The following is a 16,573-nucleotide window of genomic DNA, read 5'->3' as shown; positions in this document are numbered from 1 at the left end:
GAGTGAACTCCAGGAGTTGGTGAAGGACATGGAGGCCTGGCGTGCTGCAATTCATGGGATCACAAAGAGTTGGACACAACTGAGTGACTGAACTGAACTGAACTGAATTCTTAAGACTGATTTGAAGCTTAGAAGAAAAATATCAGAATCCTCCTCTTCCTTCCACTCAGAAATAAATTCTCTCCCTCCTCTGAATTTCTCATAACCTTTTACTTAGATCTCTCATAACATTTTATCACAATTATTTTTTGTGAATGTCTTATATATATGACATATACAACTTTCTATTACACTGCAGTGCCCCCAAACTGTACCTTAAATATAGTGCTTCTGAAATAAATATATGTGGGGAATGTATGAATAGAAAAGCAATGAACAAGCTGGGAATCTGAAAGTCTGCATTTGAGAATCATTCTGCCTCTTACTAGGTATATAATCTTGAGCAAGTTATTTAACTTCTCATACTTGTATCTGTAGGATGGGAATAATAATGGTCTTTTCTACTTATAGCTGCTGAAGTAAAAAGTGTGAAAATAGATAGAGTACTGGAGCATGCTTTGAAAACTCATTCAAGGAAGTGATTTAAAAATGACATTTGAAAAAATACTATCATTCATTACAAGACAATTTGATAATTTGCAAGAAGCCCTCTATTATATGTCCAGCAATTATTTTTTGGCTCAAATATTTCTCGAAGTAAAAAACCTGGCTGGGACACAGAGGGTAATGAGGCCCTTTCATCCCACCATGAATGAAATACTTTACTTTAAAGTACTTTCCATACTGTAGCATAGAAATACTACTGAAGGTAGTGGCCAGGAACTGACATTCAACTCTAAACCCAACAAAAACACGCTATTCCTTCATACCACACCAAAATCCCAACATTACTTATTCCCTAGAGTTAAATATTGTCTTTATTCTTGAATTATATTTCAAAGAATGTAGAGGAAAAGTATAGTACAGTGGCTTGAATCTGAATCTCAGTTTTGTGACTTAGTGGATTTAAAACTTTAACAGGGTTTCCTAATTTATAAAATAGAAATGATAGTATCTTCCTCCTAAAGTTATTCTAAGGACAAAATATGATAATATTTAAAATATGCATGTGAGCATTTTGATGTGATACCTGGCCAATGATAATATGTCAAAAAATGTTGGGCATGTTTAAAATCATCATAAAATATCTAGTACCATACCAAGGATGATAAATGAAATGGAAAACAAAGAGCTAATACAGAGAATCGACAAATCTGAAAAACTGTTCTTGGGGAAAGATTAATAAAATAACCAAACCTATGGGGAAATTGATCAAGAAAAGTACAGCAGGAACACATAAGAAATGCTAGAAATGAAAGAGGGATATAACTGCAGATAGAGCATAAGTTAACATTTAATAAGACAATATTGTTAATGCCAATAAGTTCAAAGAGTTAGACAAAAGAGATACATTTCTGGAAGAGAATTATAAATTACCAAGCTTGGGAAGAAACAGAAAGTTAAAATATTCCTACGAAGGAAGAAAATTAAAGCATTAGTCATTCTGTCATATCCAACTCTTTGCAATCCCATGGACTGTAGCCCACCAGGCTCCTCTGCCCATGGAATTCTCCAGACTGGGTGGGTAGCCATTCCCTTCTCCAGGATATCTTCCCAACCCATGGATCAAACCAGGTCTCCTGCTTTGCAGGTAGATTCTTTATCATCTAAGCCACCATATTCCTCTAATCCTTAAAGAAATTGAATTAGTAGTATCAAACCTTCTCATAACAGGTCAAGATAATTTTATAAGTGAGTTACACCAAAGCTTTAGGGAGCAGATAACACTCATCTTATTCAATCTAGAGAACAGAGAAAGAAGTAAAGCTCCTCAAACTCACTTTGCAAGATGAGTAAAGCTTTGATGTCAGAACTAGAAGAATATGAGAAACTAAAATTGCAGTTTAATCTGAGTCATAAACATAGATTCAGTGTCCTACCTAAACCAAAATTTATAAAATGAAGTCCATCAAAACAAACAAAAAATAATACATAGAAATATGTATGAAATACATATTTATCTAAGAAATAAAAGGTTGAAACATTATAAATCTACTGATACATTTTTCAAAATTAATATTTAAAGAAGAAAAATCATATAGTCATGTATAAGGCAACTGATACAATTCAACAGCCTTAGCAAAAAAAAAATTGAAGAAATTTTCTTTAACTTGATAAAGTGTATCTGCCACAAATATATAATAAGCATTGTGATAATGGTGAAAAATTAGAATCTCCATTTAATCTTAGGAATATAGTGAGGATACTACTATTATTACTTTGATTCAACAATGTACTCGAGATCTAGCTGGAGCAGTAAAGCAAGATAAAAGAAGATATAAATATATGGAAGTGTGTCTACCTGCTTGGGTTGCTATAACAACATATGATAAACTGGGTGGTTTAAACAACAGACCGAGGTTCTAGCCAATTTGGTTCCTGTTATGATCCTGCTTCCTGGCTTGCAAACAGCTAGCTTCTTGCAGTGTCCTCATATGGCAGAAGGAGAAGGAGAGGGAGAGAGAGAGAGAGAGAGCAAGCAAGCATGAAAGTAAGCTCCTGATGTCTTCTTATAAGGTTACTAAACCCATCATGAGGACCCCATCCTCATAATCTAATGTAAATTACTTACCTCCCAAAGGCCCCATCTTCAAATGCCATCACATTGAGAGTTAGGACTTCAACGTAAGAATTTGGAGGTGAGAGAGGCCATAACTTGAGGCCACAATTAATTCAGTCTGTAGCAAGAAGATATCAACACCCATGGTGGATTCATGTCAATGTATGGCAAAACCAATACAGTATTGTAAAGTAAAATAAAGTAAAAATAAAAATAAAAAAAAGAAACCTGGAGAGACAATGTTAAAAGCAAAAAAAATTAAAAATTTTTAAAAATTAAAAAAAAAACATCTAAATGATTGATTTTCTGCATAGGAAATCAAATGGATCTACAGAAAAATATTGTTGATAACTGTGATTAGCAAAATGGCCAAAATAGGATTAATATATAAAAATCAGTCACTTTTTTTTCTACCAGAAACAAATAGACAATAAATATTTTGAAATATAAAATTTATAGTAGCAATTAAGAAACCATAAAATACCTTCGAATAAATCTTAGAAAGTGTGTGTAAGTATTCATAGTGAAAATTAGAAAACTTCATTAAACAACATTAAGGAAGATCTGAATAAATGGAAAGAAAAGTAGACCAACTACACAGAATAGAGAGCTCAGTATATAAGAGAACTTTACATATATGACAAAGTGAAGCCATAAATAAATGGGGAGAGAATGTACAACTTAGTAGATGGTGTTGGGAAAATTGACTTACTTTAGGAAAAAAATGTGGACATGTCTATAACACTGTTTACAAAAGTGAACTATATGGATGAATTAAAAATCTAACTGTAAAAATTACATTTTAAAATTCTTAAAAAGAAACACAGGAAAATAACTTTGTAACTTAGAGTATTGGTTTTCTATTGGTATTAAAAAATTACCATAAACTTAGTGGCTTAAACAACAGAAATTTATTGTCAGAAGTTTTAAAGATAAGGTGCCTATAAGTTGTGTTTCTTCTGGATCCTCTAGAAAAGAACCCTTTTTCTTACCTTTCCCTGCTTCTAGAGGCCATCTGCATTCCTTGGCTTGTGGTCCCTTCTTCAGTCATCAAAGCCAGCATCATAGCATCTTCAAATCAGGAGGGACAAGAACAAGAACACTCTTTGACATAAATCACAGCAATACCTTTTTTGATTCGTCTCCTAAAGTAATGGAAGTAAAAATAAATGGTACCTAATTAACTCAAAAGCTTTTGCACAGCAAAGGAAACCATAAACAAAATGAAAAGACAACCCACAGAATGAGAAAAAATACTTGCAAACCATGCAACTGACAAGGAATTAATCTCCAAAATTTACAAACAGCTCCTGCAGTTCAATATCAAAAAAAATACACAACCCAGTCAAAAAACAAACAAACAAAAAAACAAAACAAAACAAAACATGGGCAGAAGACCTAAACAGATGTTTCTCCAAAGAAGACATACAAATGGCCAAAAGGCACATGAAAAGATGCTCAACAGTGCTAATTATTAGAGAAATGCAAATCAAAACTACAATAAGATAGCAGTCATAATGGCCATCATCAAAAAGTCTACAAACAAATTCTGGAGAGGGTGTGGAGAAAAGGGAACCTTCTTACACTGTTGGAGGTAATGAAAATTGGCACAATCACTATGGAGAATAGTATGGAAGCTTCTTATAAAACTAAAAACTCAGTTACCATATGATACAGCAAACCCATTCCTGCGCATATATCCAGAAAAAAAAAAAAAACATGGTTTGAAAGGATACATGTACACCACTGTTCACTGCAGCATTATTTACAATAGCCAAGACATGGGAACCACCTAAATGTCCATCAGTAGATGAACAGGGAGAAAAGGTGTGGCACATGTATAAAATGGAATATATTCAGCCATTAAAAAGAATGAAATAATGCCATTTGTAGCAACATGGATGGACCTAGAGATCATCATATTAAGTGAAGTAAGTCAGAGAAAGACAAGTATCATATATCATTTATGTGAGGAATCTTAAAAGAAAAAAATGATACAGATGAACTTATCTACAAAAGAGAATTCCAAACTCACAAACTTAGAGAACAAACTTATGGTCACTATGGGGGAAAGGTTAGTGGGGATAGTTAGGGAGTTTGGGACTGACATGTACACACTGCTATATTTTAAGTGGATAACCAACAAGGACTACTGTATAGCACATTTCAGTTCAGTTCAGTAGCTCAGTCGCGTCCAACTCTTTGCAACCCCATGAATCGCAGCACGCCAGGCCTCCCTGTTCATCACCAATTCCTGGAGTTCACTCAGACTCACATCCATCAAGTCCGTGATGCCATCCAGCCATCTCATCCTCGGTTGTCCCTTTCTCCTCCTGCCCCCGATCCCTCCCATTAGAGTCTTTTCAAATGAGTCAACTCTTCTCATGAGGTGGCCAAAGTACTGGAGTTTCAGCTTTAGCATCATTCCTGCCAAAGAAATCCCCAGGGCTGATCTCCTTCAGAATGGACTGGTTGGATCTCCTTGCAGTCCAAGGGACTCTCAAGAGTCTTCTCCAACACCACAGTTCAAAAGCATCAACTCTTCTTTGCTCAGTCTTCTTCACAGTCCAACTCTCACATCCATACATGACCACAGGAAAAACCATAGTCTTGACTAGACGGACCTTAGTTGGCAAAGTAATGTCTCTGCCTTTGAATATACTATCTAGGTTGGTCATAACTTTACTTCCAAAGAGAAAGCGTCTTTTAATTTCATGGCTGCAGTCACCATCTGCAGTGATTTTGGAGCCCCCAAAAATAAAGTCTGACACTGTTTCCACTGTTTCCCCATCTATTTCCCATGAACTGATGGGACCGGATGCCACGATCTTCGTTTTCTGAATGTTGAGCTTTAAGCCAACTTTTTAGCTCTCCACTTTCACTTTCATCAAGAGGCTTTTTAGCTCTTCACTTTCTGCCATAAGGGTGGTGTCATCTGCATATCTGAGGTTATTGATATTTCTCCCAGCAATCTTGATTCCAGCTTGTGTTTCTTCCAGCCCAACGTTTCTCATGATGTACTCTGCATATAAGTTAAATAAGCAGGGTGACAATATACAGCCTTGACATACTCCTTTTCCTATTTGGAACCAGTCTGTTGTTCCATGTCCAGTTCTAACTTTTGCTTCCTGACCTGCATACAGATTTCTCAAGAGGCAGGTTAGGTGGTCTGGTATTCCCATCTCTTTCAGAATTTTCCACAGTTTATTGTGATCCACACAGTCAAAGGCTTTGGCATAGTCAATAAAGCAGAAATAGATGTTTTTCTGGAACTCTCTTGCTTTTTCCATGATCCAGCTGATGTTGGCAATTTGATCTCTGGTTCCTCTGCCTTTTCTAAAACCAGCTTGAACATCAGGGAGTTCACGGTTCACGTATTGCTGAAGCCTGGCTTGGAGAATTTTGAGCATTACTTTACTAGCATGTGAGATGAGTGCAATCATGCGGTAGTTTGAGCATTCTTTGGCATTTCCTTTCTTTGGAATTGGAATGAAAACTGACCTTTTCCAGTCCTGTGGCCACTGCTGAGTTTTCCAAATTTGCTGGCATATTGAGTGCAGCACTTTCACAACATCATCTTTCAGGATTTGAAACAGCTCAACTGGAATTCCATCACCTCCCCTAGCTTTGTTCGTAGTGATGCTTTCTAAGGCCCACTTGACTTCACTTTCCAAGATGTCTGGCTCTAGATTAGTGATCAGGAAACTCACAACTTTTTGCATTTTGTTGCCCAATAAATCTGATACTATTTTGGTTTAAAAAAATTATGTAATAACCTAAATGGGAAAAGAATTGGAAAAGTAATAGATACATGTTTGTTTATAACTTTGCTGTATACCTGAAACTAACACAACATTTTTAATCAACTATACACCAATATAAAATAAAAAAAATTTTAAATGTCTATCTCTTCTGATCTCTGCTTCTGCCATTATACCTATTTCTTTCATTTTCACTCTCGTTTCCCTGTTTCCTTATAAGGACCCTCATGATTACAATGGGCCCACCCAGATAATCAAGGAAATCTTCCCATTTCAAGATCTTTAACTTAATCATACTTGTAGAGTCTCTTTTTCCACATAAGCTTATGTATTCATTTGTTCCAAGGATTAAGATACAGATGTCTTTGGGGGCCATATTCTGTCTACCACACTTAGAAGCAGGAAAAGGACTCTTCAGGAATATTTCAGAAAGTTAAATCATAAGGGGGAAAAAATTGATTGCATCAAAATGAACAACTTCTGAAAGTAACTGCAGAAGACACAAATAAATGGAAAGATATTTCATGCTCATGGGTTGGAAGAATTAATATTTTTAAAATGCCCATACTTTCCAATGTGATCTACAGATTCAACAAAATCCCTACTGAATTTTCAACATCATTTTTCACAGCAATAGAACAAATAATCCTAAAATATGTATGAAACACACCACAAAAGACCTCAAATAGATACAGAAATCCTGAGAATGAAGAACCAGAGGTCACACTTCCTGATTTCAAGCTATATTACAAAAGTAAAAAAATCAAAATAGTATGGTAGTCTTATAAAGTAGACACTTAGACCAATGGAATAGCATAAACCTACATATCTATATGGTCAGTTGGTTTCTGAACAAAGGAGCCAAGAATATACAATGGAGAAAGGATAGTCTATTTAATAAATGTTGTTGGGAAAACCATTCTACATGTATAAGAATGAAACTTAACCAATATCTTACATCATACACAAAAATTAACTCAAAATGAATTAAAGACTTGAACTTAAGATCTGAAACCATAAAACTTCTAAAAGAAAACATAGGAAGTTAAGCTCCTGTGAGGATTTTTTGGACTTGATATCGAACACAAAGGCAACAAAAGCAAAGATAAACAAGTGTGACTACCTCCAACTAAAAACTTCTGTACAGCAAAGGAAACCATCAACAAAATTAAAAGACAATCTATGTAATATTAACAAATATTTTCAAGTTCTGTATCTGGTGAAATGTTACAAGTTCAGAAATGACAGAAGTCAAACCAATTAATCACTGAAGTAGTAATTAGTAAAAGTTTATTGTGCACACACCAAAACAGACCGTCTGCAAACCAGGATCACTGAGGTTCAGGGGGATATTGTTATAGAGCAGTTATATGGTGAGAAAGCAGAGATCTTTATTCTTTACAGTGATTGGTCATTTCATTAGAATTTTCTTCAGTGATAGGAAATTGGTTAGTGACTACCTCATACCAGCCTTGGTAAACAGTGTAAGTATTGCTTCTGATCTCCAGAAGCATAAGCAAGAAATGACCCAGATCAAGTTAGTCTTGCAAAGTGAGATAAATTAAGCTTTGCCAATATGATTAAACTGGTTTTGTCTACTCAGGAAATCTTCGAGGTTGGTCTCCAATTTTTTGTTTTTAATTTTTAACAGGGTTCATTTCTAAAATATACAAAGAATTCACACAACTCAGTATAAAAAAAAGATCAATTAAAACTAGGCTGCTGCTAAGTGACTTCAGTCGTGTCCAACTCTGTGCGACTCCATAGACGGCAGCCCACCAGGCTCCACCGTCCCTGGGATTCTCCAGGCAAGAGTACTGGAGTGGGTTGCCATTGTCTTCTCCAGGTCCTGAGCCATAAAACCTAAGTCAGTCATAGCTCCTAAAACTAGGCAGAGGAACTAAATAGACATTTTTCCAAAGAGGAATACAAATGGTCAACAGGTACATAAAAAGGTGCTAACTCACTAATCATCAGGTAAATGGAGGTTAAAACAACAAAAGATATCATTTCACACCTTAGGACAGTTATCATCAAAAACACAACAAATAACAAGTGTTGGTGAGAATGTGGAGAAAAAGGAAACTAGTACACTGTTGGCAGAAATGTAAATTGCTGCAGCCACTATGGAAAACAATACGGAGATCCTCAAAAAATAAAAAATAGAACAGCCATTTGATCTAGCAATTCCACTTCTGAATACATATATTTGAAACAAGCAAAAGCATTATCTCAAAGAGGTATCTCTACCCCTGTGTTCACTGTAGCATTATTTGCAATAGTCAAAGCATGTAAACAAATTAACTATCCATTGATAGATAAATGGGTAAAGAAAATACACTGTTCTTTAAGGTAATACTGTTCAGTTATTAAAAAAAATCTTGCCATTTGCAACAACATAGATAGATCTTGAGGACATTATATTAAGTGAAATAAGTCAAAAAGAAAGACAAATACTGTATGATCTCACTTATAATGTGGAATCTAAGAAACCTGAACTCATAGAAACAGAGAATAGACTGGTGGCTGCCAGAGATGAGGGGAGGGGGAATGGGAGAAAAGGATGAAGTTGGTCAAAGGGTACAAACTGACAGTTACAAAATTAATAGGCTCTGGTGTAAAATGGACAGCATGGTGATTACAGTTGACAATACTGTGTTGCATATTTGGAAGTTGCTAGGAAAGTAGATTTTATTTTCTTGGGCTCCAAAATCACTGTGGCTGGTGACTACAGCCATGAAATTAAAAGATGCTTGTTCCTTGGATGGAAAGCTATGCCAAACCTAGGCAGTGCATTAAAAAGCAGAGACATCATTTTGTCAACAGAGGTCCATAAGGTCAAAGCTATGGTTTTTCCAGGAGTCATGTGTACATATATGAGAGTTGGACCTTAAAAAAGGCTGAGCATCAAAGAATTGATGTTTTTGAATTGTGGTGCTGGAGAAGACTCTTGAGAGTTCCTTGGGTTGCAAGGAGATCAAACCAGTCAATCCTAAAGGAAATCAGCCTGAATATTCATTGGAAGGACTGATGCTGAAGCTGAAGCTCCAATACTTTGGCCACCTGATGTGACGTGCTGACTTGTTGGAAAAGACTATGATGCTAGGAAAGATTGAAGGCAAAAGGAAAGGAAGAGGGGTCAGAGGATGAGATGGTTAGATAGCATCCATGACTCAACAGACGTGAATTTGAGCAATTACAGAGATAATGGAGGATAGAAGAGCCTGACATGCTGAAGTCCACGGGTTCACAAAGAGTCAGATAGGACAGCAACTGAACATCAACAGGAGAGTAGATCTTAAAAAGTTCTCATCATAAGAAAAAAAAATGTAATTATATGAGGTGATGAATGTTAACTAAACTTGTAATTATTTCACAATATATACATATGTTAAATCATGTTGTTGTATATCTTAAACTGATAGAATGTTTTATGTCAATTATATTTCTATCATTTTTGTTCAGTCACCCAGTCATGTCCAACTCTTTGCAACCCCATGGACTGCAGCACACCAGGCCTCGCTATCCCTCACCATTTCTTGGAGTTTGCCCAGGTTCATATTTATTATATCCAGACATCTCATCCTCTGACGCCCTCTTCTCCTTTTGCCCTCAATCTTTCCCAGCATCAGGGTCTTTTCCAATGAGTCAACTCTTCGCATTAGGTGGCCAAAGTATTGGAGCTTCAGCTTCAGTATCAGTCCTTCCAGTGAATATTCAGGGTTGATCTCCCTTAAGATTGACTGGTCTGATATCCTTGCCATCCATGGGATTAAATTTTAAAAATAAAGAACTTCTGTTCAGCAAAAGATATTGTAGAAAAAGTTAATAGATATAAAATATAAAAGAAGATATTGTCTAAAATAGATAAGGGATTAATATCTAGAATATATAACAATGCCTTATCCAGCAGTCCTAATGGAAAAATATTCATCTCATCACATCACAGGAAAATGACAGCAAAGGAAATCCAAAAGGGAAAAAATCATGTCAAGAGATTCTAAAGTCATTAGTAATCAAGAAAATAAACGTTAAATAAATTTATATTCTCTTATACCTACAAGATTAGAAAGTTGGATAATGCAACAGGAAGACAGGGAGTGGGAACTACACGCTGAAACCATTCTGAGAGAAAGCTGTCAGAATGTAGTGCTCTATCCGTATTCTTCATCTGTGACAAATCCCTTCTCTAAGTGAATAATCCCCAGAGAAATTTACCTCCACCCAACTGAACCAGGTTGTTCATGGAACTATTTGTGTGTATGTGAACAGGGCAGGGTGAGTTGAAATTAACTGGGGGAATGAATAAATGAAATAAAGCAGCTTCGCATGTTGGCATTCTATGCAGCCATTAGCAAGCACCATCTAGTTAGAGATACAAGCACTTAAATGTATCTGAAAAACAGGACTGAGAAGAGTAATAAGTGATATTACAGAAAAGCATTTACAGAAATTAAAATACACACAAAAGCATATGTTACAAAAACACAGACTAAAAGATTCACATCAAATTAATTGGAATTTTGCCAATGATGGGCAACGGGGAGGAAGGCTGGGAAAGAGGGATGGAGCGAGAAGGGAGGGAGGAAGGGAAGGGGGACAGAAGGAAGGACCGAGGAATGAAGGAAGAATGTTCAAGGATCTAAACACTGAATATTGTAAGTATATCGATTCTCTCCAAATTGATTTATAAACTCAATAAAATCCTAACATAAATCCCTATAGGATTCTAAGTGAAACCTGACAAGTTGATTCTAAAATTTATGTAGAAGAACAAAAGGTTAGAATGGTTACTGTACTCTTCAGGAAGAATAACAAGACAAGGAGACTGCAAAAATCAAGACTTACTGCAAAGCTTTCACACTTAAGAATATGATCTTGTAATGTGCAGCAGAAAGACCCATGGAATATAATATAGAATCCACATTCATGGAAACCTGATATATGATAGGGGGCTAGTATACAGACTATGCAATAAATAGTAACACGGCGAGGCACTTGGTTATACATTTGAAGAAAGAAAATGAATTCATTCCTATTCCATGTATATAAACCAGTTACATGTATAGTGTGAAAACAAAACTTGAAGATAGTCTATTTAGGAGACAAAAGAGAATATCTTTATGATCTTGATGTCAGACATGACTCCTTAAACAAGATTAAAGAGGTAGCTATAATAAAATATTGGTAAATTTTGACAGTTAAAATTTAGAACTCCTGTTCATCAAGGGGCTTCATAAAGAAAGTAAAAGGGGGCATTCATCACATGTAAAATTGAAATATCTGGAATATAGGTTTTTTACAAATTATTCTATATCAACAAAACTAAAAAGAAAAAAAAAAACAAAAACAGAAGAAAAATAGCCAAAAGACATGAATTCAAAATAGGAGGTATGAATGGCAGATAAACATATGAAAAGGTACTCAGGCTTGTTAGTATTCAGACAGGCATAAATTAAAATCCTAAGGATGTACTATTTCATACACATCAGAATGGTACATTTTCTAAAGTCTGATAACACTGAATGTTGCTGATAACACTGAATGTTGCTGAGGAGCTAAGACAGCCTAGCTTTCATATTTAGCTGGTGGGAATGCACACTTGTATAACACCAAAGCAATCTGGCGTTAGGGAGCAAAACTGATGGTGAACCTACCCCATGGTCCTGCTCTTTCACGCATATTTTGTGCCCTAGAGAAAAGTTTGCATGTGTACACCAGGAGTCAGGCAAGAGAATGTTCCCAGAAGCACTGCTCTCATTAGCAAATGAACCAGAAAGAACACAATGCCCATAGTGAAGCAAAATGGGTAATACATTGGGAGGTAGGCATAACATAAAATCCGCTAGTGTCTTGAACCACATTCATTCATTCATTGATACTGCGTTCAACTACATTCATAATATACACTACACAGAATAACAAGGATGAATCTCAAAAATCAGATTGAGTAGAAAAAGCAAGTTATAGACAACCAGATTTCATATCCTATTGATGCAAATTCTGAAACCATAAATGCAATGATGCTTGTTTAGGGATAGTTATGTATGTAACAAAGCCCAAAATGAAAGAGAATTATAAACAGTAAATAGAAGCAGGAAGAAGTCAACTAGGGACATATTAATACAGAACTTTAAAAAAAACTTCTATTTCTTAAGCTATGTGCTATGTACATGGGGTTTTATTTTTCTTTTTGCTCTGTAGTATATATATATATATATATATATACACATATACATACATATATAGATACACAGAATGTACATATAAATATCTGTTATGTTCATTATCATATTTGTATTCACATTCTTTTGTGTGTATTATTTCATGGTAAAACTGCAAACAATGAAAGAAAAAAGTGAAACTTCCAGTTGGCATATAAAAGGTTTCCAATATAAGCTGTCACAGCTGATGCTCAGGCTCCATAATTTTCCCAAGCCTAGAATTTCCATATCTTGTGGATTTATGCAAAAGTAATACCACAAAGCCTGTGGCTGGGAACATACACTCTTACACAGGTCTGAAAGACACACACACACACACACACACACACACACACACACACACACAGATGGCAACCACAGTTGTCACCCTTCTTTCCCCTTTCGAGCTCCATTGCCGAGACTGGCAAATTAGCAGCCCTTTATCTTGGATGAAAGGGGGCATCACAGAGAACAAAGCCCGTCAAAATGCCGACCATCTAGATTTCCTTATATACCTGAAGGAGAAGAGGGCTCAGACACTGGTAGGGAACTTGGCAGAGCCTAGGGGGTTTTCATGCAGGAGGGAGCTATATGAAGAGAGCTGGGGAATGCTGGCCTGTGGGAAGGACATGCATGGAGTTGACTTCTGAGATCCGTACTAGGTGTATCAAATGTACTCACTGTCCTGAGAATTTCTTCTTCCCTTTGACATTGCTAAAAATGGAATCAGTTGCAAACAGTATGTGACTGTGTATGGTAATTTGGGTAAAGCTTGTCAAGGGTGACATGTAGCCAGAAACACGGTGTGGTCTAGGATCAAAATATTATTTTTAAAATGATGTTATTGTTCAAGCTTCCTCAGGAGCTTACAAATCTATTCGGAAGGTTTACCTGAGTTCAGTCACGTCCACAGTCCAGATAGTCTCATCACATTATTAACCCAAGGTTGTATCCTTGGGGAGCTTCTGGGAACAAGGAGCTGGGAAGGTAAGCAAGCACACACTCCAAAAACAGGGGGAAGGGTGAGGAACCTTCAAACGCCCAGGTCCAGCTTTCAGGTCAAGCCAGCAAGCAGTCACCTATTCTTGGAGACTTTCCCCTGACAGATGAAATGGTGCGGGTTTCAGAGTAGCCAATGCTATTTCAGAAGACTATTCAATCCTTAAAGAAAAGAGAAAAAAACCTTCGCTTTCTCCCAAAATACTCTCCACACCCTGACAAGTAGCTAAGCAGCCCTTTCTAGTAAACTGCCATGGTGGGGGAAATATTATCACTCACTCAGCTGTAGGCAGTCCCAGGGGACTACCTCGGACTAACAGAGCCATGTCAGGCTTGAAGCAGAGGCCAGTGATATCCAGGAAAACTGGGGAGATTTTCAGGGTGATTGCAGCTAGTGAAAACACCATGTTCTTTCTATAAGTTTTGCTTTCTTGTGAATTGAGATCACATGACAAGGGAGCAAGTTACATCTAGGCCTTCGGTCAAACATAATTTTTGACATGATTTTTCTGCCTTTGGCTCGCGGTTAAGTCTACCTCTGCTAACAAATACACTTAACTTGAAATGTTTTGAATTATAGCAACTGTAAAACCAAGGGGTCCCACCCACCAGCTGCAAGAAATTTGTATTAATTCTAGGAAATGGGAAGCTTTTAAAGAAAGATGTTTGGTTTTCTCCCAGTCATTCAAGTGTGTCACTGGACGTAATAAAATCATACCAAATTGTGTTTTTATTTTGTCACAAAGAATGCTGACCTTGAGGGATATGGCATGATGTGCCTAAGTAATGGAATTAACTTGAAGAGAGTCTACTTTTTTTTTTAAATGCAAACCCAGTAAATTGTTAGAATGGCCTGGATCTCAAATTGTCTTGATGTCCTAGTCTATTCAAGGTACTGTTAAAAAATATTACAAACTGGATAGTTTATTTCTCATAGTTTTGAAGGCCAAAAGTTCAAGGTCAGGGTGCCAGCATAGTTGTATGAGGGCCCTGTTCAGGGTTGTAGATGTCTTATTCTTTGTATCTTCACATTGGGGAAGAGGCATGGGTTAACTTTCTGGAGTCTCTTTTGTAAGAACCCTAATCCCATTCACAAGGGGTCTACTCTTATGATCTTATCACCTCCCCAAAGGTGCCACCTCCTAACACCATCCCTTTGGGGATTAGGTTTTCAACATGGATTTTGGCGTGGCGGCACACAAGCAGTCAGATCATAGCACTTAGGTTACTTCCCCAACTTCTTAACCGCTTCCCCTGGATGCATGGTACAAATAGGCAAATCTTCCAAAAGTCAGGAAAAAGAGAAAGAAAAATGGAATGCAAACAGGAAGGAAGGATAAAGATGAGAAGGAAGAAAGAGAAGCAAAGATGAAATGAAGAAAGAGAAGTATGAAAGAGATCAAAAAAGTAGATGAGAGTAGCGGGAGATGAAAAAAGGGATGTGAAATGCCCATTTAACACTCTGAACTGAGTAGGTTCCCACAAGGCTCAAGGAGGTTCCCAGTGATATTGCAATGTCTCTTTGGTGAAAGCATCAATTTAAGGGTTTCATTGCAAATTGTTTTTACTTTTTTTTTCCTAAGAGAAAGTACTCTATTAGATTAACTAGCCATTTGAGTGTGGAGCCTGCCTGTACTGGTCTAATTAAGATCTAGTTCCCAGCAAGTAAGGGGAAGGGTGATCTGTATCCTGAGCCCATCTGCTCCTGTGTGACACTTGACCCGTTCAGCAACTCTCAGAACAGCACCAAGTGGACAGCTCACAACTGAGGTTTACAGAAACAGAATTTAATCTGGAAGGTGTAGAGTATATTTTGCCCACTGAGTTTTGTCTACTTGATGTAAACACATGCACATGCGTATAGGCACAAATATATACGTAAACAAAATGCTTGGATTTAAGGCTTTTCAGATAATTAAGCAGGGACATGTTACCCATCATTGTGTCTTTCTGTAGCACAATAAGATACCAGTGTTTTCAGGCCAGTGGTGACATCTGCTCAAGGATTTCTGTAACAAGACCAGCCCACCACACAATCACTAGCTGGCTGGCTTTGGTGCCCCATTCTTTCTCCGTGTCAGCAGCCCTGAATGACAATGTCACTCTTTCTTATGGTCCTGAGGACACTGAGGGAGTCTGTCATTTATTTGTTTAACAAAAAGAATAGCTCATTTCAAAAGCACACAGTGAAGAGGCACTGGGCCATACCAGCTAAATCCTACTTTTGTATTTGATGAGCTTTATTGAGGATTTGCATACTCAGTAAGGAAAATTGACAGTCACTCAGTCAGCTCCATGTTATTATTTCACATCCTATCAGTGCCTTTCTTTTGTCCAGTTTGAATCCCTGGAATATTCCTTTTAATTTTTAAAGTTTTGTCATTCCTGCAATGATACAGTCTTAGCATTATGTTGCCAGGATGAAATGGGGAGAAACATGAAGTCCTTTGCAAATGATATCTGAAAAGAAGGATAAATTCATAAACTGTTACATAGCTAGTAACCTAAATATTTGCTTGAAAAAAGTAAAGTGAAAATTTTAGTCAGTCAGTCATATCTGGCTCTTTGTGACCCCATGGACTGTAACCCATTAGGCAACTCCATCCATGGAATTCTCCAGGCAAGAACATTAGAGTGGGTAGCCATTCCCTTCTCCAGGGGATCTTCTCGACCCAGAGATAGAACCTGAGTCTCCTGCATTGCAGGCGGATTCTTTACTGTCTGAGCCACCAAGGAAGCACTATTCAACTTTTTATTATTAGATTACTGGAACATTATTAGAGTGCTATGCAAAGGAGATAACAAAAGTTTACAGGTAGAGCGTATGTAGCCTGAGTAGCTCTCATACTTATTGGGCCAGTCACATTAGTATACGTCTTTACATATTGTCTCCAAGTCTTCACCACTAACCCAACAGGCAAATATCACTATCCCCATGGTACAGATGAATA

General features: G+C 36.9%; 1 long non-coding RNA gene across 2 annotated transcripts in view; it reads right to left on the bottom strand.

Moving 5' to 3' along the window:
• LOC138443720 (uncharacterized) overlaps positions 1-16,573 on the bottom strand; it is an 86,270-nt gene that overhangs the window by 13,335 nt on the left and 56,362 nt on the right. The window contains exons 2-3 of one of the 2 annotated variants that reach the window (XR_011258247.1): positions 3,652-3,804; positions 2,672-2,777 (exon numbers count right to left, since the gene is read on the bottom strand). This is a non-coding gene — a long non-coding RNA (uncharacterized lncRNA). Of the gene's footprint in view, positions 1-2,040; positions 2,778-3,651; positions 3,805-16,573 lie in introns of those variants that run through there. The other variant, XR_011258248.1, reaches the window with a different exon arrangement.

Source organism: Ovis canadensis, chromosome 7 (genome assembly GCF_042477335.2).
Source record: "Ovis canadensis isolate MfBH-ARS-UI-01 breed Bighorn chromosome 7, ARS-UI_OviCan_v2, whole genome shotgun sequence".
NCBI lineage: Eukaryota > Metazoa > Chordata > Mammalia > Artiodactyla > Bovidae > Ovis > Ovis canadensis.
The sequence above is the reverse complement of the archived record's forward strand: the minus strand, read 5'-3'. Positions and strand labels throughout refer to the sequence as shown.